Source organism: Acinonyx jubatus, chromosome C1, assembly GCF_027475565.1.
Source record: "Acinonyx jubatus isolate Ajub_Pintada_27869175 chromosome C1, VMU_Ajub_asm_v1.0, whole genome shotgun sequence".
Lineage (NCBI taxonomy): Eukaryota > Metazoa > Chordata > Mammalia > Carnivora > Felidae > Acinonyx > Acinonyx jubatus.
The window spans coordinates 49361891-49383376 of record NC_069381.1 but is presented as its reverse complement, the minus strand read 5'-3'; the positions used below and the strand labels follow the sequence as shown (position 1 = coordinate 49383376).

Below are 21486 nucleotides of genomic sequence, written 5' to 3'. Positions count from 1 at the left end.
AAGGAAATATATTAGGTAAGTATCATTACCTTTATTTTAAAAATAAAGAAAGTGAGTTGTCAGAGAAAGTAACTGTTCCAAAATCACAGCTAACAAGCATTAGAAGGAAAATTTGAATCTCAGTCTTTCTGAGTCTAAGACACATACTATTTAACCACAGGTTATATTGCTTTACAACGAAGTCCAAGAATATAGGGCTTTTTTGAGAAATATTCAGTAAGATTCCTAAGACCCTACATCTCACTCCTATGAAACTACATTCTAACATGAACATTATGTCAATATTTGATTTTTAATACCCACTAGTAGAAGTCTTGATTCCGGTATAGGATTTTTTTTCAAGAGGCACTTCCTTCTTAAGTATAACTGACCTGGTACAGTAAATTCTCAAGATTCAAAAGTGACTCATTTCCAAAGCTCCACACATTAGCAGCTGGTATTATTCAATCTGAGATTTAAATTTATAATGTACTCTTGATAATGTACTCCCAATACATTTTTCACTTCTCTATCTCTTGAATGACACAAGATAAAAGATCTTTAAGGTATAAATATTTTATACAAACTTTCACTCTGTTTTTCCTCAGCCATTTTCCATTTGCAAACACTAGACATCATGCAAAAAAAAAAAAAAAAGGTTGAAAGAGTTTTATGGATTATGCTGGGGGGGCTGAGAACTGCTTATCCATTCTGCTGTGGCAGCAGACATCACAGCTACCGGCCTAACGGCCCTTGCTGGCTAATCAGAACGTTCCACCCTAAATGGGGTCTGATTCAAAGCACTATTTTTTCATGGGGCAGAGAGTGGGCTGGAAGGGAACAAATTCCCAGCATCATCTATAGAGATAAACTAAGTTTGTGCAGGGCACTGGTGGTGCCAATGGAACCCTGGTACCGAGGCACCTCATTCCGCTGGAAAGGTCAGGACACGGCCATTCCTCCCAGGCATGATCAGAGGAACAGAATCTTACCAGAAATCAAAAGACTTGCACAAGGCATGTGGCTTCTGGCAATCAGTTATTAAGTCCAAGGCTCTCTTTTCACATTTGTAAAATGAAGAGGTTGACCCATTGAAGGTTTTCAAACTATCTACACAGATCCCCTAGGGCCTTGCTACTCATGCTGCGGTCACTGTCTGTGTAATACCTCAGGGGTTTATTAAAAATGCAGAGTCTCAGGCCCCATCCCAGACTTACAGAATCATAATTTCCTTATAAGGGGTTTCCTAGGTGATTTCTTGCCCTAGGGATCCGTTCCAACTAGGGTTACTTTAGGAAGGCAGGCTAGTTGGGCCAAGCTGACAGGGATCCAGGACTCCCACACTTTTTCACGGTATGTATGTATGTATGTATGTATATACACATACGTGTGTGTGTATGGGTGTGTGTGTATATATACATACATATATATGTATGTGTATATACATATGTATATATATGTATATATATACAGTTTTCCCATGAATTTAGTTTTGAAGACCTCTATTTAAAGAAAATCTAAAACTACTGGATAAAAGGATCTATAAGGTCCTTCATAACTAGAACTGTCTATGATTTTACAAATTTGCAAAAGTACTCACATTTATCAATATAAGGGCTATTTGTTTTCTACATTAACTCACTGTGGAGAGAAATATTCTATAATTTGCAACTAATATCCTTATATTCAGAAACATAATTTGATCTTTTCCTAAAGATATCAAGAACATGAGTTACATGAGGGCCCTTGGGTGGCTCAGTTGGTTAAGCGTCTGACTTGGGCTCAGGTCGTGGTCTCACAGTTCATGAGTTTGAGCCCCACGGTTCATGAGTTTGAGCCCCACGTCGGGCTCTGTGCTGACAGCTCAGAGCCTGGAGCCTGCCTCAGATTCTGTCTCTTCCTCTTTCTCTGCCCCTTCCCAACTTGTGCTCTGTCTCTGTCTCAAAAATAAATAACTGTTAAAAAAAAATTTTTAAAAAAAGAACATGAGTTACACGGAAGTGTTCTATTACTGTTAATACCCAAAAGGGTTACTTAGGAACATTAGTATATAGGATATTTGTAGTGCACATATATAAAAATACATACGTGTAAATAAATACATGTATATTCATATATATACATGTATACCTGTATATATTTATACATGCATACACGTATACACATATGTATACTATGCATTTAATTCTTTATATGCATACATATACACATATATATGTACTATCTATATTTATTTTTATATTGTACACACATACACATGTATACATATGTGTATATCTAGAGAGAGAGGATCTCAAGCTATTAACCCTCTCGACCTCGTATCTGTTCTACTTTTGACAGTGTCTCTCTCACTGTTCAAGCTGCCAGCTAACACCTCTCTTTTGTTTCCACTTTCAAGGCTCAAGCACCTGTCTGCTATGACTTTACTTGCTAGTCTGGAATAAAATGTCAGATTCGGACAGGAGTTAGGTTCACTGATGAACATAAGATCAAGAGCTTTAGTGCTTGAACCTGATAAAATCTACTTTGGACAACTGGAGGCTGGCTGTGCTTTTTTCCTGGTTATCAGATGTATTCCCAAATATCAAAACAGAAAAGCAAAACCACAGGAATGTGAGGTCTGTCTGTAAATGACTGTAAGAAAAAGATGTATTTTATTTCCTTGGTTCTCTCCTCATCTCCTGCCTATGCAAATGGACTGTGATAATCTTTGTGAAAGTGCCTGAAAAAAATGTCAGTTGGTGCTGCACTGTGCTGACCACCATCAGGAGAATCGGAGGATAAGGAGGAGAATGAGAGAGAACTCCTCAGCCTGCATGTTTTTCTCTGGCTTAATCCGCTGTCATGGGCCACTAAAGCAGTCAGTCCCAAGGCTGGGCTAAGCTAGGAAGGTGTGGGCCGGTGCAGTTATGATCTGTTCTGACTTCCAGGCAGGCCAGGCTTAAAACCCAGATGTTCATTCCTCCTTTCCACACGTGCAGCGGGCACCCTTGGAGAATACTCAAGTCCCAATTCGTCTCTGCCTATGAGACAGGACACTCTGGATCACACAGAAAGGCATTCCCACGACTGAACCTATCCAGAGAAATGCTTCAATATCACATTTCAAAGTTGTCGGACACTTCAGAGTGGTTCTCAAAATTTAGCATGTATCGGAATCACCAAAAGTACTTGTTAAACAACAGGTTGCTGGGCCCCATCCCCAGAATTTACAATTCGCTAGGTCTAGGAAGGGACTAGACATCCGCTCGTCCACCAAGTTTCCAAGTGATGCCGAGGCCACTAGACTTGGAGCCACACTTCAAGACCCATTAATCCAGGTCAAGCCCTTATTTTAAAGAGGACCAGAAAGGTGGAGTGATCTGGCCAAAGGCATAGAGTGGATGACGGAAGTGAGGACTCCAGTCTCTCTCCCCTATTGCACAGTTCAGGACACTTCCTAGCACAGGAGGAGGCTCACACTGATTCCATGAAAGGTATGCCAAGAATGTCTTTATCTATAAGCAAAGATCCTTGGTGTCTTATACTTAGGTAGCCTTTTAAAATTTCATCTACATTATCTCATCTGAGTCTCATAACAGCCTAATGAGACAGGCAAAGATTAACGTCCCTATTTGAGAGATTAGGAAACTGAGATGCAGAGCTGTTAAATAGTCCTCCAAAGCCACCAAGTTCAGTCGGTATGCGCTGTAACAGATTGCTGCTATGCAGGGTACGGTCTGGAGCCCTACAACTTGGACATCCACATGGCGGGAAGCCTGTCAGCGATGCAGAATCTCGGGCTGCACCACGCACCTACTGAGTCAGACTCTGCCATTCAAAAGTATCCTCAGTTGATTCATATGCATAGTGAAGTCTGAAAAGCATTGGTACAGAGAGGCCTGGAAACCAGGTCAACTAATTCGAAAATCGATGCTTTCTCTCCCCTCTTTCTGTTCTGAATGTACTGCTCAGTATCATAGTTTGACTTGTTTTGGAACATAACCTAATTAAGACGTTAACTCCTATCAGGAGACTCTTACCAGATAAGAAGTTAACTCTCACCAGGTAAAGGACACTTAGCGTGTTGTACTTTAAGAAAAAAAAGAAAAACTAAACCAGGTTAAATTACCTTGATTACCAGTCTTGGTAATTCCTCTGTAGTCATTTTCTTGACTGATGTATAGACCCCTATGAAATGAATCCTCTGAGAAGAAGATGGGGGCAGGGGAGATACAAGACAGTGATCAATGGATTCAATTAGTTACAGTAGAATTCTACTAAGATGAAAAAAGATCAAGACGCAACGCATCTACTCCGGGGTGGCTAAACTACTTTACCCAGAAAGTACACCATTTCTTTCTGACCTTCTTCAACTATTAAGTTCAGAAAAGCCCAAAACGGCTGCTCCTGGGGAAATAACCACAATGAATGCAAGGTTCCTTACAACTGGAAGTATTTAAATACTGTTTTAGTGACCTAGGCAAGATGACAACTGCATTTCTTCACACACAGGAAGTGTTCTACAGACCAATTTCTCTAATGACAGCAAATAAACCCCTCTCGTGACATACAGTCAACCAAGAAGTAACTCAGTGGTTACCATAAGACCACAGTTTTGAAACATGTATGCAGGTTTTTCCTTCAACTTTTCAAATCAATTCTTTCGATTGACATTCTTTGTTGAACAGAAACCAGAATGCTGATACAGTGCACCTGTGAAAAGCTGCTGACTTCAGCATGGCAAAATGTAAATTCAAATGATTTTTTAAAAATATATCAATCCTAGGCATTCAAAGAGTACATACAAATACAAACACACAAGGGTTTTGGGGTTTTTTGGGGGGGGGTTGTTTGTTGGTTGGTAATTTCAAAGTTGCTCTGTGCAAACACATAATTAGTTAATCAGGATAGTAAGAATCCAATCATTAAAATTAATGGTCAGGGCACACCAATAACTATTTATAACAGCTGAGGAGGTCAGCATATGAAACAACACCTCTGCGATGCAAAACTATTATTTTAGAAAGATGCGAATCTATTAAAAGGAAGGTTTCTTCTCTAGTTTAAAAATAATGTGATGAATTAATAAAGTTGATCAAGTGATTAATAGAATCCACAATCTTAATCTTATTATTTGCAAAGATGAAAAGGCTTTTCTGCCAAGAGCCAACTGTCTCCATTTGCTTCAGAACAATAAAATCTGATTGACTGTGATCTGCCTACTCTCTCTGAGATAATTTGGCATGGGCATACCTTTAATTCTCCTTGTATTTCTTTATCAAGATACACAAAGCTGTTAGTGGTTTATCCCTCTGAAACCTGGGGATTCGTGTAAATAACTTCTAACGGTGGGATCACACATAACAATTTACAGAGCACTGTGGCATAATGCAATTCAAAGTTGCTCTTGATTTAAAATGTTTAAAGTCCAACCACAGTGTCAGTCTGCCCAGAGAAATCTCTTATAAAAGTTTTCACACTCTGTTGGGTTAAGAGACAGTGGGTATTAATCCTATGGCTTCTACGCCAAACTTCCTTTTTGTGGTCAGCAGAGAAGCTATGTGGTTGGTCTGAAGGAGTCCAAAGTCTTTTTTCTGTGTTAAAACAAGGGAAAGTGGGCCGGTTACAGAGTAAAAGAAAAACCACAGCCAGCTCACTCTGCTGTAGCGTTTCCCTTAAATGTGGCCTAGAGCTATTCTGCTTTCCAAAAAAAGGTTTAATTTAAACCATACACAGTGCTGCAGGCTGCCACGTTTCCAAACTCAACATTCCTTTCTAATCTGTGCACTTCAGAACCAACATTCTGTTTCCACTGGTACTCAGATGAGCTTTAATAAATAAAATATCACTACCCATCCATTACTTAATTTGAAAATAATATGCCCTTCTCTCCCCCCACCCCCACTGACATTATTCTAAGTGCTTGTATTCAAGTGTGTTGAACTGTTGTAAACATCACCCCTGAAAAATCGGTGCCGCTCTCTTTCGGGGAGTGAGGGGAAGGAAAACGGGGACTGCAGCATGAGGGGGCTGAGTGTTAGCAAGTGGTCCGGAGCTCAAGAAAACTGCTGCTCTGTGAGAAGGTTGAGTCTGCCAAAAATAACTTATTATCTTTACGTTAAGAAAGAAAAACCTTGTTTATTCCTCAGATGGGACACCAGACTCTGTGCCGTTATTCAACATGTCACTAGGAAAGACCACAGTCACAGCAGCTCACAGCTACAAAACAGCCACATGACCGATACGGGTCTCTCTCTGGTCATCGGCGTGGCTGGTGCCGATCACCACCCTGGCCAGAGCGAGCAGAGTGAATACTCCACAGCTGGGGCCCTTTCAGTTTTCGCCTCCGTGTATTCACTCGGATGTTCATTAAGAACTCCAACCCCAGCGGGAAGGCCGGTACACGGTTTTCTATGTGAGTCACCATGCTCCATTATACATGACACTTGTCAATTAAAGAGGAAACCCTTTTAAAGCAAACTGATGTTAAGCTGGTACTTTCTTCAACATCTGATTTACCGCTGCTGTTATCGTCCAAAGGGAAGTTTGTTTTAGAACAATGATAGCAGTAGTAATCCTCCTATTTCAGTAGTGAGGGATTTAAACACATTCAGGGCTCTGGGGACCAGTCAAAAGGTTTCTTTCAACAGAACTATGTATTTTCAGTAGGAAAAGGAAGGTCTTACTGATGGGATAACTGCCAAGATTGGACAATTTTTCAGCCTAACAGTTTAGAGAATATCATTTTAAACTACCTGGTATAATACAAATGTGGCACCATAGATCAATGCAATGAATTCTCTATAGTCAGTAAAATGCTCTCCCAAATAATGGCATCCATTAATAATGATTAGTGCCCCCGTGCCTTTGCCACAAAAGTAATGCCCAATGCTACATCTCCATAGTCTCTAATAAATACCCACAAGTCCCACGATAAGAACATAATCACAACATGGCAAATAAGCGCAGATTCCGGTGAGGGGGCAAATTAAAAAGCCATTACGTTTAAAACTTACTTTACCTTGTAAAATACACTTTCCTTATCTGTAAAATGGGGCTTAGAGGACATGATCTCGTAAGTCCCTTCCAGCTCTATGAGTCCATGAGGGTTTCAAGTTTTCTCCCGGGTTTTAATTCTTAATGCACCCACTTTAGGATTCCTACAGCACGCCAATAATAATTAATGCTAATAAGGAGCTGTGAAACTTTGGCAATGAAACTTTAATTTGGATTGATCTGGAGGGAAAAGAAAATGTAGGAAAGAAGATTTCAACCTTAGATTTTTAGACTCAAACATTACTTGTTTCCTGAAAAAACTGAAAGCAGCACATCTGGACTGTTGAAACGTACAATTTCCTGGAAAGGTAGGTAAGTGACCCAGCATGGATGGACACTCTTAAGAAAGCATATCTTAAGTATACCTTTAAACTCTTAAAAAGAAAACCCCAAAGCTCAGGAATCTATTTCAACTATGTCCTGGCTAATAATGATAATTAATATGCATTGTTTATTCTATGACCAACATGATGCAAATACTTTGTGTGAATTATTCCCCTTTACTCCTTACAACATGCTATAATTATCCTCAGATTATAAATGAGCAAACTGAAGTTTATGGAGAGTTAAGTAATCTCTTCAAGGTGAGAACTGGTAAGGAACCAAGACAGAACTAAACCCAAATTAGTAGAACCCCAGAGCCTAAACTCTTAGCCACAAAGAAGGCGCTGCCTCTTGTTACACTGTATCTGTGTGATACTCTGGGTCAATCAGTTTGCTATCTTCAAAAACCCTTTACTTCTGTGTGATATTGACCACCTTAAGTACCTAAGGTCAGGCCTCAGATTGGTTTACATGCAAGATTACGTCTATGCTACAGATCTTTAATTTGCTCTATTTAATTAAAATGTGTGCTGTTAATTTCTCAATCCACAATAGTCACCAACAGCCTGAGTTGACATGGAAAGGTTCTCTTTAGCTTGGGAGTCAAAGTATCAAATTGTCTTCCACTCTTTTTTTTAACAACCTTCCAAAATGCCCTTGACTGAAGGGAACAAATGTAACAAGGGCCTGCAGGTAACTCATATCCTTTCATCAGATGCAAAAGCCAACTTGTATACAGACTGCCCTCTCTAAGCTGACCAGGAAGGCCACATTTTGAAACACTGGCACTGCATATTTGGACAAACAACTTACTTGAGGCTTTGAGGACAAGAGTAGCCCAGCAACTCATAAAAGAATAAACTAAGCGCTCACCTAGAGTCTTTGGAACTTCACATGTCTAAAAAGGCAGGAAGATCTAAGAGCTATTTTTAGTAGATCAAAAGCTCACACAGAAACTATAGGCTTACTCAAGAAACAACTGCACAACCTTGCTAAAGCATCAACCAACTCATTACACAAAAACTATTTCATGCCCTTACTGCTGATGGCTTATTTGTATCTGTGAGCACAGTTACAGATGTCTGTTTGCTTTAAAAATAGGAAAAGAAATTAATTATTAACCAATGCAGTTTGTCTACAAGACAAAACTTTTCAAAGCATGGAGTCAAAAATATTGGTTGAGGTTCTTGGTGAGAGAAAGAATTGGAAGTGAGAGAAGTCAGATTGCATTGAAAGGCATCCCAGGCCAACATGAATCTCAGATTTAGATCCTTACAGTAGCAACAAAACACAAGGTCCCATTATAAAGGTATCACTACGAGGAATCATAAACACTTATAGACCATGCAGACAGATGACTGAAGCGGCTGCTAATACCCTATACCGGGGAATGGCAGGAATTATGGCCAACTAGAAGGCCCAGATTCCATCCCATAAGGTGTTCAGATTAAAATGTTTGAAAGCACTGTGCTGGCAGCATTCAACTCACAGAACACCAATTTACCAGGCCTGAACTTATTTCAACCATCAGGAAACTTGTTTTCCAAGAAGTAAAGTGACTTGACTAAATGCACCGCCTGGTTTACTCCCAGCTATGAACAACTCTAGGACTGGAAAGGATGTTTCCTGCTTCCCATTCTTGGGTGCATTTACTGAACAAACCCAGCGCTGACATGGGGCTATCCTCTCTGAAAAACACAGGGCTCGAGAGACAAATGATTTAAGTTGCCTACTCTCACTCTCCTTAGAGGAGAAGACACAGACCAGGAAACAAACATCACAATACAGCATGAACACTACAATGATTCTCTGTTCTCACAACTGCAATGAAAGGGCAGAGGAGGGTGACCAGAAGCCACTCTAGGCGATGCAGTCCTCAGATTTTAGCGTCCAACCCTTGCAGGTATGTACTACTGTGTGACAGGCTTTCTGGACTTAATAATTATATATATTTTTTAAGAAATATATTCTACAAAAAGGAAAAAAAAAGGTCTAACATGACACTCTTGGAAAGTCTTAGCCCAAGAAAACTTTAATGGCCCAGTTATAAATCTTCCAAAATGAGAATCTGTAATAGAAATACTGACAGACCTTAATTATGGCAGCACTATGGGGCTTTGTATAATAAAGCCCACATATTTTCAGCTTAGATCATTATTTATAGGACGCCTTGCAAAGGATTTTATTTGCAAGTGCCTGCCTGAATCAATGAGGTGAAGTTTTACACAAGGAAAGGAAGTGCAAAGTACACTGTGTGAAAAAGCAGGGATTTACCTCCTGGGGTTCAGGAGGCCCAGGGACCAGGGGCTTCAGGCAGTGAATGATGATTTTGACTCCTCCAGTTTGTATAAAAGGTTGAAGTTCAGTCTGGCGCAGTGCAGCATTCCACGAGACCTGCTGCCTCTTTGAGCAGGCGATTAATCTCATGATCGATAGACCATATGATTAGGCACTAATAGCTGATAGGAGGAGAGAATAAACAACCATAAATTTGCTTTGTACCGAGTAATCCAAGTGTAAGCGGGGTCATTTAATGGCCACATTGGGTCATGTTACCTAAGGGGCCATATGGAATAAAAATGGACCATACATACATTTTTTAAGATCTTCAGTTATTAGCTCAGGGTTATGGGACCAGGGTGGGGCTATGGGAGCAACACCTACTAGTTTAGTATTCTTCGGTGACAAGATGCAAGGATTTCCATGTACTGATCGTGGAGGGCTGACTGCAGAGAGAATAATGGAAAAGTCCCATTGTTGAAATAATTCCTCTATAAGCACCGTCGTCAATCACCCTCAGTATAACATGAGTGGCCCTGGGTGGTCTGTCTCATCAGTGCGTGAAACACTGGATTCTGTGCCTACAGGATGAACTAAAGGGAAGCCGGGCTCAGAATCCAGGACAGGATCTTGTGTGTCTCTCAATCAAAGCAGTTGCTGGACTGTTTAATTCCTCCTTTGCATGCAGATCACTGCTCCGGGTTCCCGGGCTGGTTCTCAGGGTGTCATGAACTTCCAGTATTGGGAATGGTTACGCGACATAAAAGCTGGGATCCAGAAGGTCATAAATCTCATTCTTTCTTTTCTCCTTTTCCCTGGCTTCTTCCCTAAGACGCTGACCTCCTCCATCAGCCCCTTGAAAGAAAGAAATCAATCACCCCCAGACTAAAATGAAAACCTGAGCCTTCCGTAGGCATTGGATGGCTTTCCCTTGTTTGTGACAAAATTCAAGAAAATCTGAAAAATGTCAATTCCCTCTTCCTTGTGTCCTTCTCTCCACCACACCCTTAGCCCTGGGAAGCAAAGATCCCTTAAGCTCTTGCTATCAATGACCATGAAAGAGAAAAGGAAGACACTTTGTTAGCCTAAAAGGAATGTGCCAGAGAAAAGTAATTGTTGGATAAAAAAGAACATCAACTGGTCCTGTGCTTCATTCTCAGCCCCTGGCAAACTACACAAATCTCTTTTCTTTGAAAACTATCTGGGAAACAAACCCCTCCAAATCACCCTCCCCACTTGTGAATTGTCCCTCCCAGCCCCCATTCTCTTCATATCCCCCCTCCCTCCCTGCTCCTACTAATATGGCCTTTGTTAATTTCCAAGCCTTTAGGGACAACTGTTCACCACCGTTCCTTCTAGTCTAATTGTTCAATACTGCTGATAGCTCTTGAGCTGACAGAAGAGTTTTCGATCGGCTCTTTGAGAAGAAAGCGGGAGCGTCAGACACCCTGGGGTTTGTTGGGGGAATGTTTGTTGTTGTTGTTCCCAGGAAGCTGGGAAATTCATTCCCCATTCAAATACAAGTATTATCAATGCCCCCAAAGAAGTTTCATGTGAGAAGGAGTTGTTACAGCTGAACCACAGGAGAATTTTTAAATTTACCCTGAAAATCCCTTCTAGGTTTACATTTATTCAAAGAGTTTCCACTCACAGAATATCTGAGCTGGAAGACTTTTGGGCCAGGTACATTGAACATAAAAGGATGCCCCCAAATGTCAAATCACAAGGGATACTCCAAGATCTGGCCATTTCTCTGCTGACACTTTTTGGAACAATAAAACCAGCCCAGCTAGGGCCACCCATCCTAACTCCCAGTCAGGAAGAAGGACTTGCCTTGGGAAGAAAACCAACCAGAGGGCCAGATAATCTTCTGCTCCAATGTGCTCCCAGCGGGGGGATGTATAGCACAGTGATGGAAAGGGACTTGGCAGAGAATGTGGAGCTGAGCAGAGCCTTGACCCCTGGGAACATGGGTCAGTGCTCTTACCTCTACACCATCCTGACTCCTAACGTGTATTTTTTAAAGTTCTTCCTTAGTAACTAGGATCAATTTCTAGTCAACTCTGAAACACCCAGAACAGAGGGAAGACACTCAGTTCCCTTCTTAAAACGATGTTAATTCTTCCCAGAGGGGGTAAAAGAAAAAAGAAAAAAACCAAGGGTCCTTTGCAGACAAATGGAGTCTGTTTAGATCTAATTCAGCTGTCCTTCCCTGATCTTGGTAGCAACCTGTAACCATGTCCTTGTTGAAACCCTCCAGGGCCTATATCTAATATGGTTTACAGTAGTAATATTCATCATAATAATACTTACCATTTACTGAGCATCAGATATAAACTAGGACACTTACAAAAGCGTTTCTAATTATCGAACAGTCCTGAGTTAATATTGCTCCCTCATTTTACAAATGGAAAAAAAAAACAGAGATGAAGGAACGCAGAGAGGGTGAATAACCTGCCCACAGTCACACAGCCTGGCAGCAGAGACAAGATTTAAGTCACACCTATCTTGTCACAAAGACTGATTTGTTTTCCAACAGATTATGCTGTTTTACACACTGTCTTAAGAATTTAAGGGTGAGATTACCCTATAGTTCTCAGGAGTTACTTGGTACTGGTACCAATAGCTGGCCTTTCTGGTTAATGTTTTTCCAAGCATGAAAGCAATACAGTCTTATACCATTCCCATGGATACCAGAGTCTCATATCACTAAAGCAATCGGAAACAAGATGAGTCAGTCTTAGCAAAAGCACTAAGTATAGACTGAAGCTAGGGCTATGTGGGCAAAAAGGAGTGTGGAGTGAAAGAGACTATCTAAAAAATTTTTAATCCTATTATAAAGCAAAAAAATAAAAACCTTTCATCCTCAGGAAATGTTGGCTGAGCACCTACTATGCACCAACCTTTCCTAAATTGAATTAGAAAGGAAATGGTTCAATTTCCCAACTTCTATTTGCCTTTGGACCCTTTGGTATCAAGCACACCAAAAGTAATACATCAGTGGTTCTCCTTCATCATCCCATTTTACCCTGAGGCTGATGCTCTGTAAACGCGAGAGAATTGGCTGCCTCACTGGACTACTTCTGCTCCTGGTACTATAGAGCCATGTTTTGCCCATTGCTAGACACAAAGTACTGGGTCGCCTGGGTGGCTCAGTAGGTTGAGCGTCCGACTCTTGATTTCAGTTCAGGTCATGATCTCACAGACATGGGATCGAGCACCGCACCGGGTTCCACGCTGAGCGTGGAGCCTGCTTGGGATTCCCTCTGTCTGCCCCTCCCCCACTCACGCTCACACTCTCTCTCAAAACAAGTAAACATTTAATGAATGGATAACCAGATGACTCAAGCATCTGACAATTATCCACATTCTCCTGAAAAGAAGGTTCAGATAGATACACAGATTTCAACATGTCCACTAGTCAGAAGCGTGCTGCTGTTATTCAAAGGTTCAGAGAGAGATGAAAAACCAACCAGGCCTTCAATCAGATACTAGCAATGATGCCTCCTGAAAGTCTTCTGGAAGGCACCAAATCACAAAGAACCAACAGGAATCAGCCAGACAAAGGGATGGAGGTGTGGGGGGAGAAGGGGCTTGAAGGAGAGAAGACGGAAAGTAAACAGGTCCAAAGGGAAGAAGAATGTAGAACATTGAACAAGCTACAAATAGTATATTATGGCTAGAAGGTGGAAGGCAAGATGGCTTGAGGGGTAGGCAGGGGCCAGTATTCTTAAGAGACCTTGTAATAGCAATCTTTCATTCATTCTTCTATTCATTTCACAAATGCTAATGAGCACCTACCATGTACCAGGCATGATGCTAGACCTCAGAGGTACTGAGATGGGTTAACCATGTCTCGGATACTTGTTGCCACCACTCAACGATGAGCTGTACGTTCGTTACATGGCTGGTTCATGTTCAACATACGAAACATGAACTGGAACATAAGAAAATGCCCCTTGCTTTTCCTAATCCACCTACTAAACTATTCACACCTGCAGGGGAAGGACTCACTTGCATTGGTTTACAATGAACATTAGCGAACCCCCTAGGATAACATTGGACTTTTGCCCACTCATCAATATTAATTGCAACATATATAGATGCACCCTGTGTTCTCCCATTTCTCCAATTTCAGCCCTCACACCAAGGTAGGCTCTTAATCCAACTGAAGTTTCAGAGCACACACTTCGGTGCAGCTGGGACCATAAAAATTCACATGGTATCATTAAGCACCACTAGGTGAAAAAAAACAAATGAAAATTACATGCTTTCCAACAACATAAAGCCCAAAGTCTACTTACAAAGAAGAAAAAAATCAGCCTGAACATTATAAAAGAGGCAAAATGAATTTCTAACAGTAACCACGCAGGACTCACAGATTTCTCCATGTAATAAGATTCTACTTTTAAAAACTGAAATAAAGTAAAATATCTCAATGACCAGAGGTATGATTCCATTAGAGTAACCCTAAAAGTTATCAGGCCACAGAATGTTCTTTGGTAATGAAAATTTATTTTAGTATTCAGTCATTCACCCTGATTTATATCATTATTTCCAAATATTAGGAATCTACCTAATTGTAGTAGATTTATGATGACACTGAGGGAAAAAGCGTGCACAGCTTCAGGATTATATTCACTTGAAAAGAAGTGTCCATAAGAGTCACTAACTCACCACCCAGTCAGGTGTCCAAATCATGTGAAAAGCCACATGGTGCCAGTCCTTTCTGAACCCACCTGGCCACACTCCACTCCCAACTTCTAAAATACCTTATCAAGTGAAATTAAGTGAGACTCATCTCACACAGTTTCTCAAAAATGTGTGAGAGAAGAATCCTTCCGTTGCTACAGAAACTTATACCAAATATCTTCTAGTGCCTAGCAGAAGCAGTCCCTTCCTGTAAAGAGCACACTATTCAGGGGAAGAGGAGGGGATGTGGGGGCCAGGGGGGTGACGAGTAAATCCACAAAATCACAACAGCAAAGGTGCTGTCTTGTAGTCACTTGCGCAGAGAGGGCCAGAGAGTCTCACATGAAGAACACCTCACAAGCCCAAGATAACCCAGGAAGGCTTCCTGGGGGCAGGGCTTTTGAGCTCAGTCTTGTAGAAGAAACAGGAATCATTAAGGAGATTTTCTGGTAGTTATGCATGTGTAAGTGACTCTGCTAAGTTAGCAATATTTGCATTTTAGACTGTGCTCTGTTGGGGTGGGTTTTCTAGAATGGAAGAAACTACTTTAAAAAAAAAATCCTGCCTATCAGCCAATGAGCCTAAGGACACTGGAATCTCTGGCAGGGTAGACTTAGCTGAATAATGAAGCCCACCTACCCGAGATGTCTATGTCCTAATCCCAGATCTGTGAATATGGCAAAAGGGACTCTGCAGATGTTATCAAGTTAAGGACCGGAAAGTGGAGAGATTATCCTGCATTATCCAGGTAGGCCCAATGATGTGATCTCAAGGTTACTTATAAGAGAGAGGCAGGAGGATCAAAGACCTGGGAGAAAGACGCAGAGACTGGAGTGATACGGCTATGCACCAAGGAGTGCCAAACCAGCCTCTGGAAGCTGAATGAGCCATCAGGGTTCTTCCCTGGAGCTTCCAGAAGCAACCAGCCCTACTGACACCAACCTGGTTTTTAGACTTCCTACCTTCAGAGCTGAAGAAAATAAATTTGAGTCACTTTGAGGCAAGTGAGTGAGGGGCAGAGAGAGAGAGGGAGAGAGAGAAGCAAGGCTCACCCTAAGTGGGGCTCGAGCTCACCCGAAACGGGGCTTGTGATCACCCCATGCAGGACTTGAGCTCAAGAACTGTGAGATCATGACCTGAGCCGGAGTCCGATGCTTAACCGACTGAGCCATCCAGGTGCCCCTAAACTTGTGTCCTTTTAAACCACTAAGCTTGTGGTAACATGTTATAGCAGCAATAGGAAACTAAAACAGAGTTTGCAGTAACATGAAGAAGAGCTAAGTTAAATCAGCACTAATGTCACCTCACAAATCCAGGGCACGAGGACGTGCCAGAGCAGAGAAACAGTGACAGTTGTCACTGCTGAAGGAGTTAAACTTTACACATAAAACCTAAAACAGGTGCTTGCTTCTACGACCGGAAGGGAGTGATCATGTAGCAGTGAGGGAGTTCATATCTGAGCATCTCTGTCGCGTGCCCTCCACCCCAGACCCAGCTTCTGGGTAGGGCGCCCCATGCCACAGACATCCAAACACACTCCCACCGGTGAAAAAGAAAGTAACCAAGCACCTGGAGAGCAGGTATTTTTGTCCCATTCGTTCGCCAGCACCTGGAACGATGCTTGGCACACGATAGTTGCTAATAATATTTAGTGAACTAATGAAAGTCTAAAAATAAAAAAAAAAAAAAATAATCTGCTTGTGAATAACAACCAAATCTCTGGTGGATACTGTTTCTTCTGAAGGGTTATCTGACTGGCAGACCCCGCAGATTTTGAGAGAACAGCTTCCTCATAATTGTACTTCTGGTGTTAGCCATACAACGTGACATGTAATAAAAATGGCAAAACAAAACTTCGGAAAGTCAGTGAAACCAGGTTATATGGCAATATGTTAGATTCGTGTTCTTACTGTACTTGAGGGAAGCATTAATTTCCTTGAGAGTTTTTCTCCTTGGCTTAGTGCTGAAATGGCATAAAAGAGGCAGAGGTTTGATTCTCTTAGATATACTATTAATGCCACCAGCATTTCAAGAATAAAATATGTACAAGCAGATATGGAAGAGCCTTAATTAAATAAGATTTTATAGGCATTTGAAATATCCCAAAGTTAACAGCCAGAGGGAAGGCAACCTCACTTAGACTGATGAGGATTAAGTACCAGCAGCAGCCACACTGAGGCAGGTCAACACACATTTCCAAAGGGAACGTGTGCGTCAGGTATGTTCTAATGCTGGGTCTCATTATTCTGGTAACTTCTGCTAAAGATGGACAAAGGGTAGGAATTAAACAGCTGCAGGTCTTAGGCTAATGGCTAACACAAAGGAAAATAAATATCCATCCATTTTCTAAAGAACATTCCCTGAGCACCTACCCTGTGCCAAGCCCAGGGCTACATCCGAGAGAGAGAAAAACAATTATACTGAGTTACTGAGCATTTTTTTTTGGTACCGAGCAGCTGCACCAAGCATGAGGTATGGTCCTTTTACTAATACCTGCATTTGCACAAGAAAACCAAAGTTCACAGAGTTCTCATAATTCTCCCGAGTTCGTGTGGCTAGTGCTTGGCAGAGTGAGAATCTGAATCCATGTATGTAGGAGTCTAGGGTCCATATTCTCACGTGTAAGTGCCCTAGTGCCTCTGCCCAGCAAGCGCCCCATCATTGAATGCCATCATGAAGTCAGACCTTGACAGTCAGACAGACAGACAGACACACACACACACACACACACACACACACACACACACACACACAGGATAAATTTGGCAACAAAATTTTCTACAGAGCTACCTGCTTCAAGAACACAAAAATGTTGTTCTAAGCCCTCTAGAACAGTGATTTTCAAACTGTAGCATACATCAGCATCACCTAGAGGGCTTGTTTAAAAACAGATTGCTGAACTTAAGTCCCCAAATTTCTGGACTGGGGACGAAGGATTTGCATTTCTGACAAGTCTCCATGTGAGGCTGCTACTGCTGATCTGAGGACCACAGTTTGAGAGCCACTAATGTATAAATCTGTAATGCAATCTCTCTAAAGGGCAAGATTCCTTTTTGTTTGCCGTCTCTAGAAGAATACTTGGCACATAATAGGTTTTCAGAAAATATTTACTGAATGAATGGATCTGCGGTGTATTTGAAAAACAGATAACCAACTGTATTAAAGTTGTGTGCAAATTAAGTGTAAGCAGGTTCTGGCTGGGACCTGGGAGATTACCTACCTCATGATTAAGGGCCTGAGACTTTCGTGAATGTTGTGACATATCCTTTGCCCGTTCAGAGGCACAGTATCAATGTATGGGTACTGCTATCACAGCCTTTCTCCATCATGGTAATGTGGCATATTGGAAAGAATATGGAATCAGTGTTAATTCTATACTCACTAAGCACAGAATCTCCAAGGCTAATGCTATACAGCTGAATATCCCAGGGCACGCTCCTAACCCTGGAAAGCCTAGTTTTCGCTTTTATAAAATGGGCTCTCGGGAAGATTAAAAACACAAATATCAAGTGTTCAGATACGGGTGGAGCACACAGTAAGAATTCTTCAACAGGAGTTATGATTACCTTAATCGCAAATAAACCTCCGTCAGGGTCATCATAGGAATCTTGATCTTCAGTAAATGGTTGTTCACTCGACAATATTTTGCAAATATTTACCGAGCATGCCAGTCACTCTGTGGGGCATGTTTGATTCTCAGATGCCACATGGAGTAATGGGTTAAGGAAAAAAAAAAAAAGAAAGATCCCTTCCCTAGATTTCTTGCCACCCAAAGGGCTTGTTCTAAAAACCCTGGGAGGAAAGGCCCACAAGAGCTCTCTGCAAGAGCGCGGAGGCAAGAATCAACAAGAGCTCTGTAAAGAGGTGAAGCCAGGTGTTTCTCCTCTCTGAGGAGGCATGAAGAGGGTTGAGTCAACAATCCTACTTGCTCTTGGGGCAAACAGTCACCACACAGGCGGTTCTGCTGGCAGGCGGGAACGGGTCAGAAGAGAAGCTACACTGTCCGGTGGCTACAGCTGGAAGGTTCTATCCCAGGCTTTCTCTTAAGCTCTTGGCCCAGGGGCAGACACTTTGCCTCGGCCAGGAGAGTCTCCGTCCGCGCCTTCCTGTCTCCTTAACCTGAAACACGAAGGGCGACACAAAATGCCCCTCCCTAGAGTCCAAGCCAGTGTGTATTGCCATATGTTTGCATCAAGTTCTACTGTTAAGAAAACCAAAATGACAAGTATGGGAACCGGATAGCAGAAAGCAACCTTTACGATTTTGTATTCCTGTGTTCATTCATAATGTAAAAGACTTAGAAAGGTACCCATTTGGACTCTTGAGAACAGGAAAATCCCAAAACCATAGTTTACTATTTTCAAAGGAGTTTCAATATGGGCAGAAATCAAGAATACTGTTCTTCAGGCTAAGTTTATATCCTGAAATATGCTTCTTGTAAGAAATAATTTAAAAATGTGGAATCTAAAATTAAGCAAAAATAACATACAGTATGTTCAGCTTTGAAATTTGCCGGGACTCAGCCAAGTTTACCATAAACAGAAGGCAGAACTGTCTATTTTTAACTTTACAGCCCTTGGGTGATTAAAATTTTGAGCCATAATAAACAACTTTTTTCATCTTTGCAACATAATTTCTCATTTGAAATTGCAGTCTTTTTAGTTGTTTAGGAGATATGGATTGAGCACTTCGTGTTTTTAAATTCTTTCTTAAACGGAAATTTCTTGCAGAGACTAAATGCATTCATTAGCATGCCAAAAGCAGAGATTTAAAAAAAAAAAAAAAGGGAAAGGAAAAGAACCTCACCAAGTCCCAGAACTAAATTGCCTTCTCTTCTTCTGTTTCAACCGTTGAGCAATTAGCACCTTTGGCCAGTTGCATTTTAGGAGAACACAGTAAAAGATCCCACCATTCTGCCTATGTAAGTGGAATCACCACAAACACCTCACCATCACCCAGCAGATTATTTGGCAATTTGGCATGTTTGCAGACCTATTATGTCAGCAGAAAGTGTATCTTCCCACCAGGAAAGACAGTTGCATATGCAATAAACCAATAGCCTTTGACACACCAGTTAATTACATCAGTTAACTACTATCTCCTGTGCATGATCATAGTGTTAATGAAACTATTTTGGTGTGGAAATGAAACAGGTCAAGACAAGCAGATCAGGAAACAGAAGGGATTTAGGGTCATAGAGGATGATAATGTGCTGAGTCACACAGAACTTAACCTCGGCCCCCAAGAAGGATATTAAATTATTCCCTCTGCTGTGAGTAACGCTAGTATTCTTTTTCTTTGGCATCACTTAGTGCTAAATAGCTCAAAACTCTTTAGAAATTATCAAGTTTAACAGTTTGCCTCCCTATCAAAAGCTATTAGCAACTGAGTTGTTAGAGAGCAACAGAAGCCCAGTCCAGAGGTGCTGACTTTAAATGCAACATCTTTTTTTTCCCTGAGTGAAAGGGATGAGTGAAAGATAATGCCCGATTTCTGGTCTGGATGACAGGGTGAAGAATGGAGACAGCCACTCATTTTGAAACACAGGAAGATGAGCAGATTGTTGGGAAAAATGGGTCAGGCAGTGCAAGATGTTAACTCAGGTTTTTGTCTCAGGTGTTTTCATGTCAGGTGTGGGTTTGAGGCTCCAGAGGAAAACCTAACTCTTACAAGAGAACAAGAGAATGTCCCAGCAGACACTTAAATATTTAAGCTCATTCTTAAGGTCATTCTAAGGAATCTCTGCTCCAGACTTTAGAGCCATGTTTTTCTCAACTGCCCCTCCTATGATATGATTTCCTGATCCATTAGCACCCAGGTCTCCATTTTGCTGGCATTCCTTTTAGCATGTGTACCAAAACTGGGCAAAAACATTCCAGCTGTGGTCAGACCACAGCCCAACATGGCCTTCGCCTTTTAAAAGGCAATGTCACACTGCTGGCCTCGATTAATCTTGAGGTCAACTTACACTCTTCGGTTGTTTTCACATGAACTTCTGTCAAACTAGGTTTCCTCCACCCTGCCTTTGTATAATGAAATTTCTATTCTAAAAGTAGGATGCCCCATTCCTGCCTGTGTTTAAGAGTAAACGGATTTTCATCCCGTTTTCATTTCATTCTTACCGATTCATCCCCCAACTCTACCAGAACACCCAGAGGTACAGTCTTTGGGAATGAACTTTCCCATGCTACACTCCAAGAGTAAAGATGCCTGAAAATGTTCTATACCGAGTAAAGACGCCTGAAAATGTTCTATACCGAGTAAAGACGCCTGAAAATGTTCTATACCTCTTACCACTGGATCCTCCATACCCCAGGCTACTTTATAAATAACGTTTTCCCCTCCAGAACACATGTAAAGCCATTGAGGGGTGGGAGCCCTACATGGAGAACAAGATCATCTTCCCCTGGCCTTGGAACAACACAGATGTACTGTAAATTATTTCTTTCTTATTCTAGGGTACAACATGTGTATGTTCACAATATAAATGTAGATTCCGTGCACTGCCTCATGCTTCCCACCCCCCCCCTTTCCAAAAAGAACAGCCAGATATTTACCAACATCCTGGAGGCCAGTAAACAATTTAGGTCTTTTCTGTAGGCAGTAGTAAGGAATGTTGATTGCATTTCCTTAGCTATCAGTATGTAACAGGCTGTGTAGGCTTCAGGGCAGAGGTGCAGAAAAAAGTGTAAAGGAGAGAGCTATGTCTTAAAAAAAAAAAAAAAAGTACACTGGCCAATTTCCAGCACTTATCTCTGCTTTGCAGCCCCTCCGCCTGGCGGTCTCAGGGTCATGTAAGGATTCGGATAAGTGAGCAGTCTCAACGCTTCCAGCTCCCTGGATATTCCCATCATCATTTACTGGGCATCTCTCAAGTTTGGTGGAACCTAATGTCTGGATTTCCACCAGGTCATGGAGCTGTAGGGAAAGCTACTCTTTTACTGAGTTCTTTTAACATCCTGAAAATTTCAACCCATTCACCCATACCAAAATTTCTTTGTAAAAATCCCTAACAGGTATAAAAAGCAATTTTATACCTCTGTGGAAGATGGTAACAGTAGGAAATATGCTTGACCTGATGCTTATCAACGTCAGAAATTAGCATGAACTTCTTAATAGTTAAACCGGTTACATACTCTTTTTAAAGAAGAATGGGAATACAACCGTTTGCCG

At 41.5% G+C, this 21486-nt stretch overlaps 1 protein-coding gene and 1 long non-coding RNA gene across 9 annotated transcripts in view; both read right to left on the bottom strand.

Moving 5' to 3' along the window:
* NFIA (nuclear factor I A) overlaps positions 1–21486 on the bottom strand; it is a 368084-nt gene that overhangs the window by 287582 nt on the left and 59016 nt on the right. The window lies entirely within an intron of this gene.
* Positions 1631–20535, bottom strand: LOC128313879 (uncharacterized). The gene is made up of 2 exons (XR_008294920.1): positions 17880–20535; positions 1631–17629 (listed from the first exon to the last, which is right to left on the bottom strand). It is a non-coding gene; the product is annotated as an uncharacterized LOC128313879 (long non-coding RNA).